The 22,709-nt window shown below is 37.2% G+C and overlaps 1 pseudogene; it reads right to left on the bottom strand.

Annotated features, from left to right (window-relative positions):
* Window positions 1-9,664: 9,664 nt before the first annotated feature.
* On the bottom strand, window positions 9,665-15,951 carry LOC120084624 (uncharacterized; annotated as a pseudogene).
* Between the last annotated feature and the right edge of the window lie 6,758 nt (window positions 15,952-22,709).

Here is a 22,709-nt window from a genome sequence, read left to right on the forward strand (position 1 = left end):
ACCAAGAAACAACATTCAAGATGTGGACTAAGCTGAATGAGCTTTATGAGACTAAGAATCTGCCCAACAAGCTTTTCCTAAGGGAAATGTTTTTCACTTTCAAAATGAGTGCTTCGAAATCCTTGACAGAGAACTTAGATGACTTCAAAAGGATTACTACTGAATTCAAGACTCAAGAAGAAGAGATTGGGGTAGATAAAGAAGCCTTTGTGCTTCTTAACTCACTGCCAGATTCCTATAAGGATGTAAAGACTGCCCTAAAATATGGTAGAGACTCTCTAACTACTGATATTATCATTTCAGCCCTTAAAATCAGAGAGATGGAGCTCCTAACTAGCAAGGAAGATAAACCCAGTGCTGAGGGTTTATTTGTCAATGGTAAGTCAAAATAGAATAATAAGGAAAAGGGGAAACAAAGCTCAACAGAAGAAGGAAAAGAAAAAATACCAAGGTTAGACGTAAATATTGCAAAAAGCTAGGACATCTAATCAAGGATTGTAGAACTTTAAAGTGAAAAAATGAGCAGAAGAACAAGCAACCACAACCTCAACAGAAAGCCCAACAAAATCAGTCAAGTAAAGCCTCAGTTTGTGAGGATTCTTACTTCTATTCAGATGCTTTAGCTACATCAAATTGGAAGACAGATGAAGAATCTAATAAGAACCTAGATTGGGTTCTAGACTCAGGGTGTTCTTTTCACATGACACCCTACAAAGACTGGTTCAGCACTTATAGAGAGTTGAATGGAGGCTCTTCTACATGAGTAATAATAACTCATGTCCAATGGTTGGTATTGGTTCTGTTTCACTCAAACTTGAAGATGGATCAGTCAAACTATTGAGAAATGCTAGACATGTGCCTAAGTTGAAGAGAAATTTGATTTCACTAGGCATGCTTGATTCTATTGGTTGTGAATACAGAGGAAAGGAAGGCTACTGTGAAGTTTTGAAGAACAGTAAGCCTATTTGATAACTTGTAGAAATACAAGTTATTTATGCTATTTTATTTAGATTATGCGGCAAAAAGAAGGAAAAGTTGTGTCGATAGTATAAGAATTGGCTTAGAAATATGAAAATTATAAAGTGTCGCAAACACACCCACTAACTCCATTGCGATGGCGAAATGGAATGTCCAAGTCTTTGTTTTGCATGAAATAGGTCACCGCATGCATTAATTGCTCAAGGATAATATGTACAATGCATCTACACAACATGCGCCAATTGATCTAGAACGAAAAATGGTTAATGCAATTGCAGCGCATGCGACGATTGTTCATGGATTCAAGCGATCAACGCATTTCCACTGCATGCGGTAATAAAAACAACTACACCGCATGTGGCGATCGATCGAAGATGTGAAGAGCAATGCATTCGCAGAGCATTCTGACAAGTGTACAGCTTTTTGTTGTACGATTCTGACAGATTGATCGTGGAGTAGAGCAGACATTTCCACTATGCCATGACAGGAATTATCAGAATTTACATAATGGGACCACCAATACAAGAGTCGAGGTCTATAAATAGCTTCCTTGAATTCATTGCAAAGGTGAAGAGACGTTACAGAGAAAATCCAAGAGAACGACGAGAAAAGGCTGAAAGGTGAGTCTCTGAGCAAGAAATTATTCTCATTCTCGAAGCAGAAGCTCTGTGCAAGAGGTCAATTCTACCGGGAAAGCAAGCCTGAGAGGGAAGCTTTCCACTCCATCTCATCCACACATCGGTAAGCACAACGTCTCTGATCAGGATCTGTGTCAAGACATTGACACGCTTTCCGTATTTATTTCTATTCTTTCATTCATCTACTGTGTTCATCTTCTTTAATCTTCCATTCACAAATCATGTATCAAATGCTGATCTTTAGATTTAGATATCATCATCGTCATCATTATCTCTCTATTCCTTTCCATACATTTATCATCCATTTTCTCAATCTTGTGTCCTTAATCCCCTGGGTAAAGGGGAAGAATTAAAATAGTGAGTTAATCCTTGTTAAGGTAATCGGGTGAGTTTAGCTAAAGCATGCTCGACGACATCTTCACCTATGAGAGTAGAAGTGAAGATATCATTCTGCATATCGAGAGAAGGTTGGAAGAATGCATTAACTAAAGCGAGAAGTATTTCCAAAGATGGAAACAACCTTGCGTTCATTACGTTCATCCTTGTTTCACCATAGACGTATGGGAACGCGGTCGATCACTGAAAGGTGTAAGCCAAGGGAAAGAAAAACCTCAGTTGCGTCCTTAACGGGATTGACGAACTTGCGATGTCCTCTCCCTTAACTCATTCCTTTTCTGATTCATCCACAAGACTTGCCACCGCATTCATTAGATTCTTTTGTACAATTTCACAACCAGTCCTCACCCTGTAACATTAGTAGTTTAGTCATTTATTTTATCATCGCATTTTATTTACAATGCAATTTACATTTCTGCACAAACCAAATTCTTTATTCTTTATGATAAACCGGTCGCATTTACCACACTAGTATCACATCTAAACAACAACAATCCCCGTGTTTGACCTCAGGTCATTCTGAGAAACTTGCGTTAGAATTATACTTGGTTCCAACATAAGAAAATTTGTGACACGCACTACATCATCGCATACTACGAAGCATATTACCATCAACGCATACACATAGACTGTAGTATCGCAACAATATCTTTATCGCAAAACACTTGAGCGCATCATCATATTCATATTCATTCATAAGCAACGCATAAGATAAAGAAAAAATAAAAATTCAATATTACAAGTTTTTGGTGCCATTGTCGGGAACAAGAACTTGAATCATCATTCATCAATAGTGTATAAGCGATATATATAGCATAACAACAACATCATCATCATTTTTAACCGTCAACAAGTTTTTGGCGCCGTTGCCAGGGACAAGAACTTAAATCATTCACATTCATCAGTAGTGCATAAGCAAGATATATATATAGCATAACATCAATCATCATTTTTATATTCAACAAGTTTTTACCGCCATTGTTGGGGACAAGAACTTGAATCATTCACATTCATCAGTAGTGCATAAGCGAGATATATATATAACAACATCATCATCATCATCATCATTTTTAATCATCAACACTATTCTTATAGGGGTCAAGATTAATGGTGTCTATGTTGTTCAAGGAGTTCAGAAAATTCATTCAGCCTTGATTGTGATTCAGAAGCAGCCTACTGAAGGAGATCTTTGGCACAAAAGACTCTCACACATTAGTGCCAAAGGTCTACAAGCTCTTATTAATAAGAGAATTCTACCTAAAGGAATTCATCAAAGCCTATCCTTTTGTGAACACTGTGTGATAGGCAAGGCTATGAGGCAGAGTTTTGTAAAGGCTCAACATACAACCAAGGTCATCCTTGACTATGTGCATTCGGACCTATGAGGTCCCTCATCTTTCCAATCCTTAAGTGGAGCCAGGTACTTCTTAACCTTTATGGATGATTATTCTAGAAAATGTTGGATATATTTCCTTAAATCTAAGGACTTAGTATTTGATAAGTTCAAAGAATGGAAGATTATGGTTGAAAAATTGTCTATTAGTCAAATTAAGTGTCTAAGAACTGACAATGGGCTTGAGTACTGTGCAGAAGAGTTTAATGTTTTTTGTAGACAACATGGTATTACTAGACACAAGACTGTTAGGTATACACCTCAGCAAAATGGGGTGGTAGAGAGATTGAATAGAACTATTATGGAAATAGTAAGAAGTCTACTGTCAGATGCAATACTTCCTGAAAAATTTTGGGCTGAAGCAGCTTCATATGCTGCCTATACCCTAAATAGATGCACTCATGCATCTCTTAATCTTCTAACTTCTGAAGAAAGGTGAACCAAACAACCTCCTACCCTAAATAATCTAAGGGTGTTTGGTTGCACTGGATTTGTACATCAGAACAAGGGAAAATTAGCTGCCCGAGCTGTGAAATGTATGTTTGTGGGTTTCATAGAAGAAGTAAAGGGGTTTAGAATGTGGCACCTTACAAAGAAGAGATGTATAATAAGTAACGATGTTGTTTTCAGGGAGGATGAGATGTTTATGCAGGGATCTACATCTAATATTACAGTACCTCAAATGAAAAATGATAAAATTAAGGTGGAGTAATTTCTCAACCCTAGCTCTGATCCTTCAAGCTCAGAATCACCTTTTGATCAACTACCTCATCTTGAAGAAGAAGTAGAAGATGTTATTTCTGATCCCGAGTAAGAAGAACCAAATTTGAGGGGGTACAACCTAGCTAGAGATAGGTAAAGAAGAACTATTGTGCCACCATCAAGATATGATGACTACTTAGCTTTAAATGCTTCAGATTTATATATTGATTCAGAACCCTCAATTTTTGAAGAAGCAGTGAGTTGTCCTAAAGCTAAGTTGTGGATAGAAGCAATGAATGAATAAGTGGATTCACTAGTCAGAAATAACACTTGGGAATTGACAGTTTTGCCCAAAGGTTGCAAGCCAATTGCATCCAAATGGGTATACAAATTAAATGAGGGATTCCCTAATGATCAAGGACCAAGATATAAAGCTAGGTTGGTAGCTAAGGGTTTTATTCAAAGACCAGGTGTTGATTTCAATGAGATATTCTCTTCAGTGGCCAAGTAGACTTTTATAAGACTATTATTGTCTATTGTGACTTAGAATAATCTAGAGCTGGAGCAACTTGATGTTAAAACAACTTTTCTACATGGTTTCCTAGAAAAAGTTATCTACATGAGCCAGCCTAAGGGGTATGAGGTCAGAGGGAAAGAAGACTATGTTTGCCTACTTTAAAGGTCTATCTATGGCCTTAAACAGTCCCCTAGGTGCTGGAACAGGAGATTTAGTGACTTTATGCAGAATAATGGCTTTAATAAGAGTTCCTATGATAGTTGTGTTTACATAAACACTGATACCTACACTCATCTTATCTATTTGTTACTCTATGCGGATGACATGCTATTATCAGGAGCAACCATGCAAGAATTAAATAAAGTCAAAGATCTACTCAAATCAGAATTTGAAATGAAAGACATGAGCAATGCAAAGGGAATACTAGGCATTGATATAATCAGAAACAGAAAATCAAATATTCTCAGCATTGATCAGTCACAATATTGTCAGAAATTGCTTAAGAAATATCATATGACAGAGGCTAAATCAGTTTGTACTCCTATTACTAATCATTTCAAACTCTCAGCAGAGAATTCACCTAAAGAATCTGACATTGAACACCAGAAGGTAATGTCAACTGTCCCCTATTCCTAAGTTATGGGAAGCTTAATGTATCTAATGGTGTCTACAAGACCGGATATTGCTTATGCTACTAGTCTGGTAAGTAGATATATGGCTAATCTGGGTAACAGGCACTGGGAGGCAAATAAGTGGATAATGAGGTACCTTAAGGGCACTACAAGTGTTAAACAAATGTATCAACAGCTTCCAGACAGAGAACCAGAACTAATTAGTATGTTGACTTTGACTATGCTGGAGACCTAAACAAGAGAAGATCCTTATTAGGCTATATCTTCCTATATGGAAGGTGTGTTCTAAGCTGAAAGGCTACATCAGTAGTAGCCCTTTCTACTACTGAAGCAGAGTTTATGGCTCTTTTAGAAGCAGTAAAAAAGGATTTATGGCTGAAGGGTCTCCTAAGTAATTTCGGGATCAAACAGAATACAGTAAAATTTTTTTGTGACAATCAGAGCACCATACATTTATCAAAGCATCCATAGTGTCACAACAGAACAAAGCATATAGATGTTAAATATCATTTCATTCGATAACAGATTGAAGCAAAACAAATAGAAGTGTTGAAAGTTCATACCTCAAAGAATGCCTCTGACATATTGACAAAGACTGTCACTTAGCTCAAACTTTAGAAATGCCTCGATATTATAGGGTTTGAGTTGAGAGACAAAGGTTAAAGAAGAAGAGATTCAGTACAGAGAAGCTGAAGAAACACTTGAAGTTTTCTTTCAAGGTGGAGATTGTTATTAAAAGTAATGAAAAACAACTTCAAGATTGTTAGAAATTAGTTATACAAGTTGTCTTTATATACATCTGTAATTTCTTGTACAAGTAAGAGAGTGAAAAAGAAAATTTGTGAGATCAAGATAACTAACTACTTATCTTGTAAGTTCTTGTTATAACCCCCCAATAAGAAATCATCAACTTCTCCATGGACGTAGACTACTTTTGGTTGAACCACGTAAAACTCTTGATGTTCTTCTTTGTCCTTTATCTTCTTAAACTTCTATCGTTTACCTCAACACCCTTATCGTTTAGACAGATACTCAGCAGTGCCATCATCGTCTAGATGATCCTCAGCAGAACCTTCATCGTCTAGACGAATCTTACCTCATCGTCTAGACGAATCATGACTATACCTCAATCGTCTAGACAAATTTCACCTTCATCGTCTAGATGAAGATCAACAACATCTCCCTCTAGTTCTCCCTCTCTTCTCTCTCGGTTTTCTTCTGCAACAAAGAAAAGAAAGGGTTAGTCATTGAAGTGTATGCATTTTTCCTGAGTGCTTGAAGTTAATCTCAACCATCAAAGTGTAAGGTGAAGATCTTTCTTCACGTGGATTGTGCTTTTAGCACACTGTTTTGTTCAAGTGCATTTTCTTCAATGGTTTTGGTTTTCTCTTCGGGCCAGGTTTTCAACTAAGTCCAATTATATTTGCTTCAAGAAAGCAGTGTTTCATATAGCCCATCAAGCCTATCAAGGCCAACATATTCAATAATGCCATCAGGAGTGGTTTAGTTGGCAAAAAATTCAACTTGTTAAGAATGAAAAATAATTGTTATACAAATCGAAATTAACCAACGTAATTTAAGTAGAAACAAAATGTAAGAAACAACTTTCAAAAGAATGTATCGGTAGAGGTTCTTATGGGAAAGTGGTCTCCAGTGGAGCTATTCATTAGTTGTCGTTAAAGTCAATGGAATATAATATGATGGAAGAAACTATATATTTTGGTGAATATTAAAGGATGCTCCGAAATTGTTAATGTCTCGGGAGAGGTATTTGCTTAATTTGAGGGGTTCTTTTGATTCTCTTTCTTACAATATAGTATTCGAGTACGGTTCAAAAAATCTGATGATTTGAAAAAATCGATCAATCCAACTCAAATAAGTTGATAACTCAACCCCTGTAGTTTAAGTTATCAACTTATTTAAGTTGGGTTGAGTTCAAATAAATAAAAATTTTATAGATTGGATTGGTTCATGGGTTCACCTAATATAATTCAAACCAACTCGAACCAACCCAAATTTATTATTGACTTTAAAATATATATCTTTTGTTACTTATAACACAATTATTTATACATATATTGGTTTTAGTTTAATTTAATTTCAATATTTTTTGAAAAATTTATTTTTCAACCACTCTTAAAAGTAATTTCTTTGCACTTTAAAAAGAAAATTTTCACTATATAAATTAAAATTGAGTAGTTAATCTTAATTCAATATACGAAAATAATTAAATTAGATTTTTACATATTTATATTTTGCTTATTTTTAGAAAAAAATTTAAATAAATGACTCGATTAACCCGAACCAACCCAACCCAAATATTTCATAGTTGGGTTAGATTGGGTTCATTTTTTAATAAGGTTTATTTAGATTAAAGAAATTTATGACCCAAATAATTGGATTGGATATAAAAAGTATTTCAACCCAACCTAACCCTAAAAGTACTTTTGTGGAGGTAGTTTAGCTGATTTTTATTACAAATTGTCAAAAACTGAGGTAAAAAAGTGTCTCAGCAATGATTGAGAGAGGTCTAATTAATTAGTTGTATTGATCATGAACAACGATTTGTACATGGCCATCTCAAGTCTGAAAATCAACACTTTACTCGATATATGGTCTTTGGGTTGTATTTTGATTGAAATGATTTCTAAAAAGCCAATATGGGGTGATTGTAAAACTAATTTGGGCCAGAAAACTACTATAAAAGGATAAATGATATGATTATTTCTCAACATCTCTATCCTAGCCAAGAGAAGAAAGGTTTGCTTAGATAGAAATTAAGAAACTATGAGCAATAAATTGTGAGAAATCAAATTTAATTTTTGAAAACTATAAATAAAAAATGAAATGGTTAGTAAATAGGACCTTAGACTTCGTTTGGTAACTATTTCGTTTTTTGTTTTTGATCTTTGAAAATTAAACTTATTTCTATTTCTTACAATAATTTGTATCTTTCTTAAATATCATGATTGAATTCTTATCCAAATTTTAAAAACAAAAACAAGTTCTTAAAAGTAACTTTTTCGTAGTTTTTAAAATATGACTTAGTATTTTAAATCATTGATAAAAAGTAGATAACAAATGAAACAAATTTGGAGATAGAAGTATTTATAGGCTAAATTTTCAAAAACAAAAACAAATAACATAATGGTTACAAAATGGGATCTTAGTTTTATTCATGTAATCCAATAGAGGTTTATTTAATTTAATATTTTATACTAAATTATAATTTAATTAATTAATTAATTTTGTTTAATTAATTATTTAAAATTAATTCAATTTTCATTTAATAAATTCAATTTACAGAAATTGATTTGGATTTAATCTATTTTGAATTAAATCATTTAATAATTAGAAAATTGGATTACATGGGATTATCCAAACTTTTGAAGTTTGAGTGGATTAATCCAAATCAAGACACCTTTCCCATTCAACTAATGCTCATTGAAGTGTCAATCTGCTTGCATATTCAATCTCTTTAAATACTCCATTTTTTATAGATTGGAGGATTCATGCAATTTATTTTCCAGAAAATATGTTTATTTCTCTAAACCCTCTTCCTTCTGAATTCAATTCACCTCATTTCAGAGAGATTCCACCTCTCAATTCAAGTTAGAGGATAGTAAAGAAGATCTTTGTGGTGATTTATTGTGAATTTGAAAATCCAATTTATAGAGAAAAACAAGATTTTCAGTGGTTCATCGAAGATATTGTTTTTCAGAAACACTTCTCTTGAAAAATTGTTTTAATGCATACTTTTAAATTTAAATTAAGTATAATAGAGTACTTATTGATTCTGATTGCTTCGATTGTTTACACGTTCTATCTATCAAGTTTTTTGTTTTTGGTTTTTTTAAATTGGGTTTGTTTTCTCGTCATTTCTTTTAAGCACAATCAAATAAGTTATAATTAATTAAGTTTCACTATTATCCACCCAGATTTTCCATGAAACTACAGGTTTCTACTTTGATTTTTTTTTTTTTTTTTTTTTGAGAATTGATTTAACATCGAGTGCAAAATATCGGAGGAGGGTTAGAATTAGCAAAAAGGGGGAAGGGCGAAAGCAAAAAGGGAAATGTGTGAGAAAGATACAGGGAGTTTAGGACTTTAAAATTTTTAGCAACATGTGATTGTTCTCTTTTTGCGGTCTTTTAACAACTTTTAATTGTAGTCTTTACAAAATGTTGTATTTAGATCACTATTAAATGTCTATTTGTTGTAGTGACATAAAAAAATAACGGCAAAAGGATCTATATAGCCGAGAAATTTACAAGAATAGAAAGTGGAATAAAGAGGGAAAAGAAGTGGAAACTTATCAAGTCCATGAAACAGTGTGTCGTTCCTGCTCGAAGCTAATTAGCAATTTGCAAATCATATGGCCCCAGATGATTCTATCATTAAATGTTCATCAACATTGATGCTTTTGGATAGGAAAACTTGGAAGCAATTCTAGACCTTTTTTATATTTTTCATCTTTGCAAAGCATGTCTACGACTATGGCTCTGGTGACATATCCTTTCGAACCATCCTATGAAGAAGTTCAACCACTTTCTCAAATTTATTACTTTTGCAGAAACCACTCATAAGTATATTATAAGTAATTATGTAAGGCGTACACCCATTTTCTTCCATCTTTTGAAACAAACTATTTGCTTTATCTACTTGTTCCTCTTTACAAAACCTATGGATCATAATGGAATAAGTCACAACATTTGGTTGATGCCCTTCCTGGGATAGTTTTTCGAAAAGCTCCCAAGCAGTTTTCCTGCTTTACATAGGCCATCAATTAGACGATTAAAGATTTCTATGTCCAACTTCAAGTCGTATGATTTTAGCTCATTAAAAAGTTTCATCGCTTCGAATAAACAACCATTCTTACACAGCCCATCCAAGAAAATAGCGTATATACATGAATTTGCAGCAATACCATCAGCTTTCATCACACTGAATAGCTTCTTTACATCACCAACCTTACCTACCAGAAAAAACCCTCTTAACAAGGCAATATATTGTTGGGGTTGATGCCCTAAAGTCTCGTGTCTTGTAGTTTGTAAACAGTTTGTACGAATGCTTGTGATGTATAATATATGATATTTACTTCACTTCTTGATTTTGCTCACCTGAATGTTTTATTTGCTTTACCACAAACCAATAAACTAAAATCTCTAGTTATCTTTATGTAATTTAAGCATGTATGTGGTGACATACAAGTGGATCATGTCTTAAGTGATAACCAAAAGGATCTGTAGTATATGGACATAGGAGGGAAACTTTATCCTGGTAACGCTACGGATGCGGCCCGTTTTGTGGAATAGTTACAAGTGTTATGATTTGTCACAGATGGTCTGATCTTGATCATTCATGTAGGGGACATGCGAGCGAGGGCGTCCTATACAAAGAGTTTGTATAAGACCTGACCACGAAGTGTTAACGTCTCGTTATATAACACTATTCATGACAAAGACTTCACTTCATTAGGATGACCATAGGTAACATGACTTCAATCATGAGTGAGTTGGGAACTCCTGCCATTGAGGGTGGTACTTTTGATTTGCATGGGTGCGAGTGGCCAGGCCGCTGACTCAAACCTACCACTTTGGGGATTCGTCTGATTTGAGAGCTGGGAACTCAGCTACACAAGATGAAATTCACTCATTCCCTGAAGTAGGGATAAGTAGATAGATAGCTCCCTTAAGGGCTGATTCTAGGGCTTGATGTGGCGCTACACACCTTCTCATGGCCCGAGAGGTGTTCATACATAGTTGGATTATGTTTTATTGTTCATTAGAGGGATCAGTGGTACTTAAGAAGTGAGATGTAACCACAGGGGCAAAACGGTAAATTGGCCCAGCTGTACTTACGAGCATTTGTGAAGGGTTATCGTACTCATTATTGGTTATATCCAATGGACATAAAAATATATATGTGATAAGAAGAGTTCAGTTATCAGTCTTTAGTGGAATGCCTAACAGTTAACAAATGGAGAATCTCGTGGCTAAAGAATTTAGTCAGCTATTCACGTACTGTTGGAGCTTCGAGCCATAGATCCATAAGGTCCCCTTGGTAGCTTGGATACAAGTTGAGAATTAGTTTTTGGGTTAGTTTGAAATGTTCAAATTGACAAGAGGGGTTCGATTATATATGATATAATTGAATTGGTTAATTATATATGATATAGGTGATTAAACGTATGAGATACATTAATTTGGAGAAAATTGGATATAAATATGATTTATATCAAGTAGAGGAGAAAACACTATAGTTGATAATGATATCAAACTATAGGTTAAGAATATAATATGATTATATTCATTATTTAATTAATTGGACGGTTATGAGATAATAGGCCGAAGTTTTCTTCGGATTCGTGCGAAAGTGGGAAGTTGAATTCAGTTCTAGTAACTAAAGAATAAAATGAAAATAGTTTTCATTTTGCAAGAGATCCATAAATTCACTCACGGTGTGAAAGCCTTCGATCGCTTGGTGTTGAGAGCCTATACGATAGTGTCCGCCTTCCTAAACGATCGCACACCCGCGTCTCTAAACGATCGCTTGGCATTTACTACACGACCATGTACCCCGCTCTAAACGATCAAGCACACCCGATTATATGATAGTCTTCCTGTTTCTCCCACTTGCTTTTTCGTAGTACACGATTGCTTTTCCTCCTCCCCTCTACCAATTTTATTAAAGTCCACCCTTTGGATTCTCACTCCGAGAATACTGAGAGCTTCGAGTGGTGGTGTCGTCCCCGATTGCTTGTTGTTCGTGCGCTGCTGATCGTGTAGACGACCGTGGTGCTGCTGGATGATTGCTTGTTGGACAAGAAAGAGTGAAAGGAGTTCGCTCACGTTGGATCGAGTTCTTGTGAAGACTGTCTTCAACTGGTAAGTCTCTCGATCTTTTGTATTTATCTTTTAAAGCATGCCAGTAATTAGTGTTTTCAATGCTTATATGTTTGTTTGAATGTATGTGTAGAAATTCTGTCACAATGAAATTAGAAAGTGTTAGCTTTTATGTCCTAAAAACTCGTAGTTTGTAAAATAATAAATATTTTCTATTATCAATATACTTATTATTGATCTTATAAATTGTATGTAAGTCTAAATCCAATAAACTAAGACCCATGACTATTGTATGAGTACTTGAACTTTATGTGAAGACATAAGAGTGGATCGGGTTCGAGTAAATAGTCAAAATGATCTATGGTACATGAATGAGGTTGTGTACCTTATTCTAGTAACACCGTTGGATGCGGCCTACTTTGTAGTTGTTACAAAGAGTTATAAAGTGCTACATACGATGTGATCCTAATTCGTACATGTTATGACATGAGGAGTGGAGGCGTCCTATGCAATGAGTTTGCATAAGACTAAGACCAAGAAATAAGTCACTCTTACTTTATAACGTTGTTTACTGTTTAAGACTAACTATTTTACCTAGATGACCTAGGTAACTCGATCTTAATCCTGAGCTAACTATGAACTCCTGTTTATTTGGGATTGTCCTTAGATTTGCATAGTTGAGGATTGGCTCAATAGCGTCGGCTCAATAAAACTCCCATTTCAGGGGTAAGACTAGATAGATAGCTCGGGATATAGGGTGCAAGACAGAGTTCACACCTACCTGATTTAGGGATAGGAGAAAAGTTGTTCTCTCAAGTACTGAATTCAGGTCTTGAACAAGGGGCCCCGCCCTCTCACTAGGCTGAGAGAGTTTTGGTTTAGTGATTGGATCACAAACCTGTTCATTAGAGGATCAGTAGGGACTTGAGAAATAAGACGTAATCTCGGGGTAAAACAGATATTTGACCCAGTCGTTATTACGAACAACATGTGAAGGGTCGACTTGCTGATTATGGTTAAATCACGTGGACATAATATATCTACAATGAGGGGAGTGCAGTTATGGGCTTTAGTGGAGTGACCCATTTTTTAACCAATGGAGATTAATCTGGTCTAATGAGTTTAGCCAATTAATCTCGTATCGTTGGAGCCCGTGATTTGTAGGTCCGTGAGGTCCCCCTAATAGCTTTAACGGACTAGCTCTAGAATAACGTGATAAGTTAATTTGAAACGTTCAAATTAGGATTAAGGAAATTAGTAATTATATGAGATATAATTACATATTTAATTTAATAATTAAACGAAATATGAGAATTTATATATATTTAAATATGATTTAAATATATAAAGATGGATATGTGTTAAAATTAATTTAATATTTGATATTAAATTAATTAAGTTTTATTTAATAATTAATTTATGAAATTAATTAAAATTTTCATTTTAAAAATCAAAATAGATTTTTAAATCAAATTTTGATTTTATGATAAAGTTGAAAAATTAGAAAACAAAACACACAATATGGAAAAAGAGGTTTTTCCATTATCCATATCTAAGTAGCTCACTCAAATGGCATTATCATGGCCTTGTCTTCTCCAAGCATGAGTTGAAACTCATGCAACTCTTTTCTTTGCATGTTGATCTACAATATAATGAAGAGATTGGAGTAAAAATCGAGCATGCACTCTATTGAGATTTTGAGAGAAAATTTGGTCTGAAGAAAGAGTTCTTCAACTATTTTTCTGTAGTGAGCATTTCTCCTTCTACCCTTGATTCAAGCTTGTTTTGAGTCCCAACACTCAATGTAGAGCACCAAGAGAGTAGTGGGGAAGATCTTGAGGTGGTCTACAATAAGATTTGGAGAAGATAGCAACTGGTGAAAGAGCTTTGGAGAAGTTCTACAAGAGGTATGTCTTGAAACTCACTTGTTTCTGCAAAAGTATGCTTTATATTTTGCCAAAATTAGTGAATTTGAATGCTTAGATGATCCTTGTGTTTCCGTTATTGTTGATACAATCCTACATAAAGATCCGCTTCCGCTTATAGGTACTCTTGCATAAGAGTTCCTTCACATATGTTGTCACGTTTGGTCTCTTACCCACTTGAATCATTTCGTTGTAAAGCTTCATTGCTTCTTCCACCTTCCAAGTTTTACAATATCCATTGATTAGCACATTGTAGTTAATCACATCAGGTTCACATCCCTTACTTGGCATACTAAGGAACAATTCCCTGGCACTATTCAGATCACCAACCAAAAAAAACCCCTCAATCAATGAACTATAAGTTAACAAATCTGAAATGTTGCCTGTCTGAATCATCATCTCTAGCAACTTCTGAGCCTCGTTAACCTTTCCTATCTTACAAAGCATATCAATCAACACATTAAATGTGACCGTATTTGGTCGAACACCTTGATCCACCATCTCATTGAACAAACGTTTGGCCTCATCCCACTTTCGAACACAACAAAATCCATGAATCAAAGAGTTATAAGATATCACACTGCCAGTCATTCCCTGGGCTTTCATTTCCTCGAAAAGTTCTTTTGCCTCATCTTCGCGTCCAACCTTACAAAGTCCATCTATAATGATACTATAGGAAATATCATCAGGCTTACAATTAATCCCATATCGACCAGTGTCATTGAGCATTTCTTGATGCAACTTAAGTGCAATGTTAATATTCTCGGTTTGGCAGAGCCCCTTGATTAAAGTTCCAAAAGTAACCACTTCAGGCCTACAACCTAACTTTTGCATTCTCATAAATAGTCGTGTTGCTTCACTAATCCTATGCTCCACGCACAAGCCCTTAATCAATGTCGTATATGTCACTAGATCAGGAATATAACCTGTCCTTAAAATCATTACCATGGCCACAAGACCTTCGCTAACTCGATTCACATTACAAAGGCAATTAATCAATATATTCAATGTGAATAAATAAGGCAAAAGTCGTGTGTTGCTTCACTAATCCTATGCTCCACGCACAAGCCCTTAATCAATGTCGTATATGTCACTAGATCAGGAATATAACCTGTCCTTAAAATCATTACCATGGCCACAAGACCTTCGCTAACTCGATTCACATTACAAAGGCAATTAATCAATATATTCAATGTGAATAAATAAGGCAAAAGTCGTGTTGCTTCACTAATCCTATGCTCCACGCACAAGCCCTTAATCAATGTCGTATATGTCACTAGATCAGGAATATAACCTGTCCTTAAAATCATTACCATGGCCACAAGACCTTCGCTAACTCGATTCACATTACAAAGGCAATTAATCAATATATTCAATGTGAATAAATAAGGCAAAAGTCGTGTTGCTTCACTAATCCTATGCTCCACGCACAAGCCCTTAATCAATGTCGTATATGTCACTAGATCAGGAATATAACCTGTCCTTAAAATCATTACCATGGCCACATGACCTTCGCTAACTCGATTCACATTACAAAGGCAATTAATCAATATATTCAATGTGAATAAATAAGGCAAAAGTCCAGCAAGATGCATTTTATTATAGAGAGAAAATACTTGAGAGTAATGCTTACTCTTAGTAAGACCACCAAGTAGAAGATTGAAAGAAGAAATGGAAAGGGTAGGATTTGAACGCATCATTAGGTCAAAGAAATGTAAAGCTTCAGTTGTGTTAATCTTACCAGTCCTACAATTCTGTAGGAAATTGTGAAGCCGACGTTGAAACAAAAGCCCTTTTTTAAACATTTCTGGCGAAATCAGAGGCGATTCAACTGGTTCAGGTGGAAATAGAGAGGAGAGGTTAGGTTTGGAAGAAGCGGAAGGCAGCTTCTTTACCGTTGCGTGATCTAACTTCCTTTTTAGCATAATCTTTTTTTCTTTTTTTTAAGTACTTATTTTTTGATAATTGACAAAAATAGCTCTTTTGAAGTTTTAGTTTTGAGTTTTGGACCCTTTTTTAAAAGCATATTTTTTTACCCCCATAATTTTTAAAATTAAGTAAAATTATCCTAATACCCTTCACATTTCAAAAGTTACTCAAAACCCTTAAAGCCCTCACTCTTACTATTTTCCTTTGCCATTTTCGGTCACCCCTACCATTTCCTCAATTTCACTCCATTTATCTCCATTCCCCTTGCCATTTTCCTTTTCATTGAAGATTATTTGGGATTTTTCAACTAAGGTATGAATTTTCCTTTTCAGAAATCGGTCTTACCCGGCCGAGTTTGATACGATGGTGACCGGGTATGTGATCGGGCGGAGAAGATTGAGGAAGATTTGGGATAGATTTGGGGAAGATTGCGCCTGGTGCTAGATCGGTCAGACCCCCATGTATATTTCAATCGGGTATGGACGGGAAAGAGAGGAAAGGACGAGGAGGAAGGGGGCAAAACCGGATAGGGGTAAGTGGCACCCAACCGGGCTTAAAACGAAAATAACTGGGTATGTGACCGAACGGGGAAGAATGGGGAAGAGATTTGGGGAATATTGGTGCCCGGTGCTAGACCTGCCGGGCCTATGTATAACTTGATCGGGTATGGGCAGGAAAGAGAGGAAAGAACGAGAAGGAAAGGACAAAAACCGAGTAAGGTAGGGGACGCCCGGCCGGGCTTCATACGAGGTTGGTCGGGCGGAGAAGAATTAGGGAAGGAAGATTGGTATGTAGCCCGATCCGACGCTCGATCGGGTATTGGACTGAGCCGAAATCCTATAAAGTTATGGCATGAAGGCACGACCGGGACCAGGTAGGAGGAGGGGAAGATTGGTCTAAGGCCTGGTGATGAGCCCGGTAGGGTATTGGACCGGGTAGGCGTAGGGGGCACTCGATGGGGAATGGGAAGGGTATGGTCGGGTCATGTCGTTCACCCTTTGCTTCTGGATTTTGGCCCGGTCCTGGGTCCGATCGAGTATTGGACCGGGCCAAAATCCAAAAGCAAAGGGGCAGGTGGACTGGACCGGGAAGGGGGCGGGCATGACCGGGTAGGTGTATACTAGTTTTTCGCCTGATCCCGTACCCGGCCGGGTATGGGCCGTGCCAATTTTTTTTATTTATATTTATATATAATTTTTGTTTTTTTTTAAGTACTCATTGATGATCATGATGTGTTGTCTTCTAATTTATCTATTTCATGAAAAATGTAAGTTATAATGGAACTAGATATGGAGGTTCATCCTAATGACCATTTTCTTGCAGCTCTTTTATGTTGTTCTCACATAGGAAAGACTATCCCTAAAATTAAGAAAAAACTAACTCCAACACAATTAGTCATGTTTAGACAAATATGTTTTGGTCCTCTTCTTGACACAAACATCATCTTCAATGGACCACTAATTCATTATATTTTTCTTTGGGAGGTAGAGGAACCTAGGAGAGATCTTATTAGATTTAATCTTATGGAGAATAAGGTATCCTTCAGCCAAGTAGAGTTTAACCTTATCACAAGACTAAAACATCAAACTAGAACTGTGAGAGGAGAAAATTCTTTTGTTAGACTTAGAGTTAAGTATCTAAACGATAATGAGGGCATGAAGGCATACGAGTTGGACTCTATTTTTCCAAGTCTTGAGTTTGAAAATGATTTTGATGCAGTGAAAATTGCATTGTTTTATTTTATTGAGTTTGCTATGATGGGTAGAGAGAGGAAAAAGAAAATAGATTTTGAAAATTTAGCGATCATAGATGATTGGAATAGATTTTATAATGAAGATTAGAGTAAGAAATTTTTTGTGAATACAATTAAACGATTCAAACAAGGATTGAAAGATAAACACAGGCTTATAAGGGCAATGTAGATGGAAAACAACAGACATACAGTCTTTACGGGTTTTCCCATGCTTTTCAGGTAACTTAATTAGTTTGATTTAATGAATATTTATAAAAGTTCACCACCGATATACACTTACATTTCATATAGGTATGGGCATATGAAACGATTTCATCATTATACGGACGTATTGTGTCACAATCGCACTTTCTGAAGCTTCACTTAGCGATTGTGGACACTTGTTCCCACTCACGAACAAGTCAGCCAATTTGAATATGAACAGCCAATGGCACACTGAGTGCCTCTCGCAACCTCCACCCCCGTTTTAGAGAAAACGGTTTTAGAAAACGGGTTTGGAGAAAAGGTTTTTGCAAACAGTTTGATTATAAGAATAAAGAAGAGAAAGATTGTAGTAGGCTAGAAAGCAATAAGCAACAACAATAACTTTATAACATACTAATCTGGGTATGGGGAAGTGATGGTTAGTCTTATCCCCATATAGTGCATTCTGAACAAAAACACATCCGCCACCCTTGCATATGGAAAAGAGTGAGTGGTCACTCACTAAGAAAAGTACATATAAACCTAACTACCTAGCAAAAGGAAATACATAGGATGAAAGCATAGTAAAAAGAAGTGAAGGCGGTCATGCGGCCATGGGAAACACGCACTGGACAAGCATGACCGTGACATTCTCCGCCACTCAATTGGTTGACGTTCCCGTCAACCAACTCTGCTCGAACTCAACATACTATTGAGCAGCTGCCTTTGAGGCCTTCCATGTGCTCCCAACGAACTTCTCTATCTTTGAGGCTTCTCCACTTCTTTAGGAACTCTTCCCAGCTCGATCCTAGTCCTTCCGCTCTGTCGCTCCTTCCCGCAAGTCTCTCATTAGTTTCTTCTCCTACCATTCTCTTCGTTGTGGCTTGCGGATGGGTCACCACCCTATATCTTTCCTCGACATGGTTGGGATGATAGGGTTTCAGTCTACTTATGTGGATGACAGGATGAATCTCCATCCACGATGGTAACCGCACCCGATAAGAGGTTTTCCCAACCCTTTCGATGACTTCCACCGGTCCTTTAAAGTTGCTCACGAGGCGATGTTCTCTTTGCCCTTGACTTCAAAACTGTCCCAGGCACAAATTCACTCGAACCCAGTCTTCTAGTAGGAACTCTCGGTGTCTAGGCTTCCTTCTTCTTCTTCTCCTCCTCTTTAGAGTCAAGGACTTGTGTAAACTGTCCATCTCAACAACACGACACTGCTCTAAGACACGCAGAATGTCTTGGGGGGCCTTCTCTTCCGCGGTTTCGATTGACTCGTGGGTAAAGTTCTTTTCTAACTGGAGGGCCGAGATCATCTTTATCCCCTTCGGCCGTCTGATCTCAGCATGCACAACAGTGGGCGTAGACTCGGTGATCACTAAGCACTTGGTGAGGGGTATTGGTATTACCTTGTGCTCAAGCAAGAACTCCATTCCCAATACCACATCAAAATCATCCATCTTAACGATCACGAAATCGGCAGGGCCACTCCAATCCCTCAACTTTACGACTGTCCTATTTGCCATTCCTATAATCGGCAAGGCCTCAAAGTCCACTGCTTTCATTTTACCTGTGCCTCCTTCCCAGTGGAGATTAAGTCGTATGGCTTCTATTTCGGACATAAAATTGTGGGTGGCCCCCGAATCAACCATGGTACTTTTGGCCGATTTATGGTTGACCCAAGCATTAACATACATCAGTCCGCCTCCATGGGATCCCTTTTCTTCCCCTACATCCTTTTGGAGGGCAACTAAATATCTCAGGGACCCAACCCGTGGGGTTCTATCTTCCTCTGCTTGCACGTTCTCGTCTTCTATCTGAACAGCTTTGTCTTTCCAGTTCGAAGCTAATAAGGCTTGGAAAGCATTAAAGGCGGCTCGTTCCAGACATTCGCTCGCCTTGTGCAGACCTTTGCATATATAACAGAATAAGGACTGATAAAAATTCTTCTGATTCTGCCCCCGCCACGTATTTCTAGTCGTCTGCTAAGGAGGTTTACTATCCTCATTATTGTCTTTATCTCCCCCACTGTTTCTCGATGAGCTTGGACCGCTTCTCTTTCTCCCCCTATTAGGGGATCTCGAGTGTTGCCTCATCTCTTGAGATTCATCAATCAAGTCAAATAACCGTTCGGCCCCTGCGTATACGGCTGGGAGATTCTGTATTCGCTGCTCATACAGCTTTGTTTTTGCCCACAATTTCAGGCCTTCGACAAAAAAAAAAACTTTGTCTTTTTCAGACATGTCTCTGATGTCCAACATCAATCCGGTAAATTTTTTCAAGTAGTCCCTAATAGTATCAATATGTTTTAATTCCCGTAGCTTGCGTCTTTCCAAAATCTCAACGTTTTCGGGGACTGAGAACGCAACTCTTGTTTCAGTCTCTCTCACGTGTCGATGGTACACCCTCCTTCTTGGACATCCATGAAACGCGATCTCCATCATAACTTGGCATCCTCTGCTAGGTGCATCGTCGCTAGGGTGATCTTCGATTCTTCAGTCGCTGTATTCGTAGCTCTGAAGTTCTATTCCATGTCAAAGATAAAATTTTCTAGCGCCTTTTCATCGCGAGCTCCACAGAAGGGTCTAGGCTTGGGTACTTTTACCCTGTTGAATTGGGTTGCACCCCCGACTGGGGCTTGATTTCCCACCGCTCTCATGGTGAGGTTAATTTTTGCACCAGTGTTTGCAATCTTTGCCCGGATGACATCGATGGTGGCTCGAAAGTTCTCGGACATTTCGATCACCATCTGAATGATCGCTCTTTACGAGCTATCTAGTTCTTTGACGCGCTCTTCTAACGAGGCAATAGATCCTGAAGAACCATCCCCATGCTCGAGAGGCCTATGCATCGTGGTTTTTTCCTCTAGGGTTTCAACCCTTGTCAACAGTTCTCTAACGAGCATCTCGTTTAAGTGGCCAGCCACCACATCAATTTCATCGGCCTTGTCGGCGACTTCCTATAACTGAGTCTCTAGGGACCGAACCTGATCAGGGACTTCTATTAAATAGAGCATTTGCTCTTTAATCTCGACTGATCCATCAACATGGGACTTGTCCAACTACTTCTTAGCAGACATGATCGCAACTTCTCAACTCTACGAGCCAACCTGGCTCTGATACCAACTGTCACAATCTCACTTTTCGAAGCTTCACTTAGCGACTGTGCGACACTCGTTCTCGCTCACGAACAAGTCAGCCAATTCGAATACGAACAACCAATGGCATATCGAGTGCCTCTCGCAACCTCCACCCTCATTTTAGAGAAAATGGTTTTAGAAAACGGGTTTGGAGAAAAGGTTTTCGCAAACAGTTTGATTGTAAGAATAAATAAGAGAAAGATTGTAGTAGACTAGAAAGCAATAAGCAACAACAACAACTTTATAACATACTACTCCGGGTATGGGGAAGTGATAGTTAGTCTCATCCCCATATAGTGCATCCTAAACGAAAACACATCCGCCACTCTTACATATGGAAAAGGGCGAGCGGTCATTCACTAAGAAAAGTACATATAAACCTAACTACTTAGCAAAAGGAAATACATAGGATGAAAGCATAGTAAAAAGAGGTGGAGGCAGTCATGCGGCCATGGGCAACACGTCCTGGACAAGCATGATCCTGACACATTGCAAACAAATTGAATGACAATGCGATACCATATATTTTGAGATGGTCGTGCTCACATTCTCCTCCAAATGGAGTGATTAGAGACGAAGTCTTTGGGTCAAATGCAGTATGTTCCTTTTTAAGTTTGAATAACTCTATTATTTTGATGATTATAACTTCTTAGTTTATTTATTCATGATTAAAATTTTTTGTAGGTAAGGATTACATTGCAACTCGTTCCTTCTGAGGAAGAGATTCAGTTTATGAATCGTGTTATGGAGCCACTCATCCCTCCACTTGCACCACCTGCACAACTAGAACTACCTCTACCCACAAATGATGGCGATGTTGCTAGACCTTCGAACACTAAGAAGGTTGACGACAGTGATAATCAACAAAAACATGACGGGAAGTCCCAGAAGAAACCGAAGAAGTACCACAAATTGATTAAGCAAGTCAAACATCATGATCGTCGTGTGGAAAGTTTGGAACGTGATCTAAAATGCATTAAGAAGTACTTGCGATGATTATCAAAAGTAAGAATATACCATTATGATCCTTCTTGTATGTTCTCTTCATAACTAAGCATGTAGGGAAAACGTGTCTAATAACTATGCATGTAGGGAAAAGACGTTGATTGCACTAGAGGCGAGGACCATGGAAGTACGAGTGATCATGTTGTGGCCAACGATGGTGATAGGGATGGTTATTCTCCTGGAGCTGTAGGTGTTGTAGGTGGTGATATTGTACCTATGACGGTTCTAAGTGACAATGTTGTAGATGAAGGGTCCGACATTGATGGACGGAAGAACGAGGTATGACCTCGTTGAGAAGTTAACAACCAAATCTGTTGATGTAATATTGTCGTTCAGAAGTTAGGATATATCGTCATGATCCTTGTTGTCTGTTCTTATCGTCTATGTCTTCCTATTTAGTATGAAATTTTGAATAATAATTATTTTTCCTGTTTAGTTTGTTCTTATCGTCTTTGTCCTCCTATTATTGTAATTATGAATAATAATTGAATTTTTTTTATTTATTTGATTGAATAACTCTATAATTGACATAGAAGTGTAGCCATCATTGTGTAGGTTGATTGAATAACACTATTCTTATAAGTTCACTACAAATTTTATTGTGTAGGTTGTCAATATAAGTTCACAAGACATAGAAAATGTAAATGTAATAGAAGGTCGTGGTGGCCGAA

The sequence above is a fragment of the Benincasa hispida genome, chromosome 9 (assembly GCF_027475165.1).
Source record: "Benincasa hispida cultivar pf3 chromosome 9, pf3_genome.v1.1, whole genome shotgun sequence".
In the NCBI taxonomy this organism is placed as follows: domain Eukaryota; kingdom Viridiplantae; phylum Streptophyta; class Magnoliopsida; order Cucurbitales; family Cucurbitaceae; genus Benincasa; species Benincasa hispida.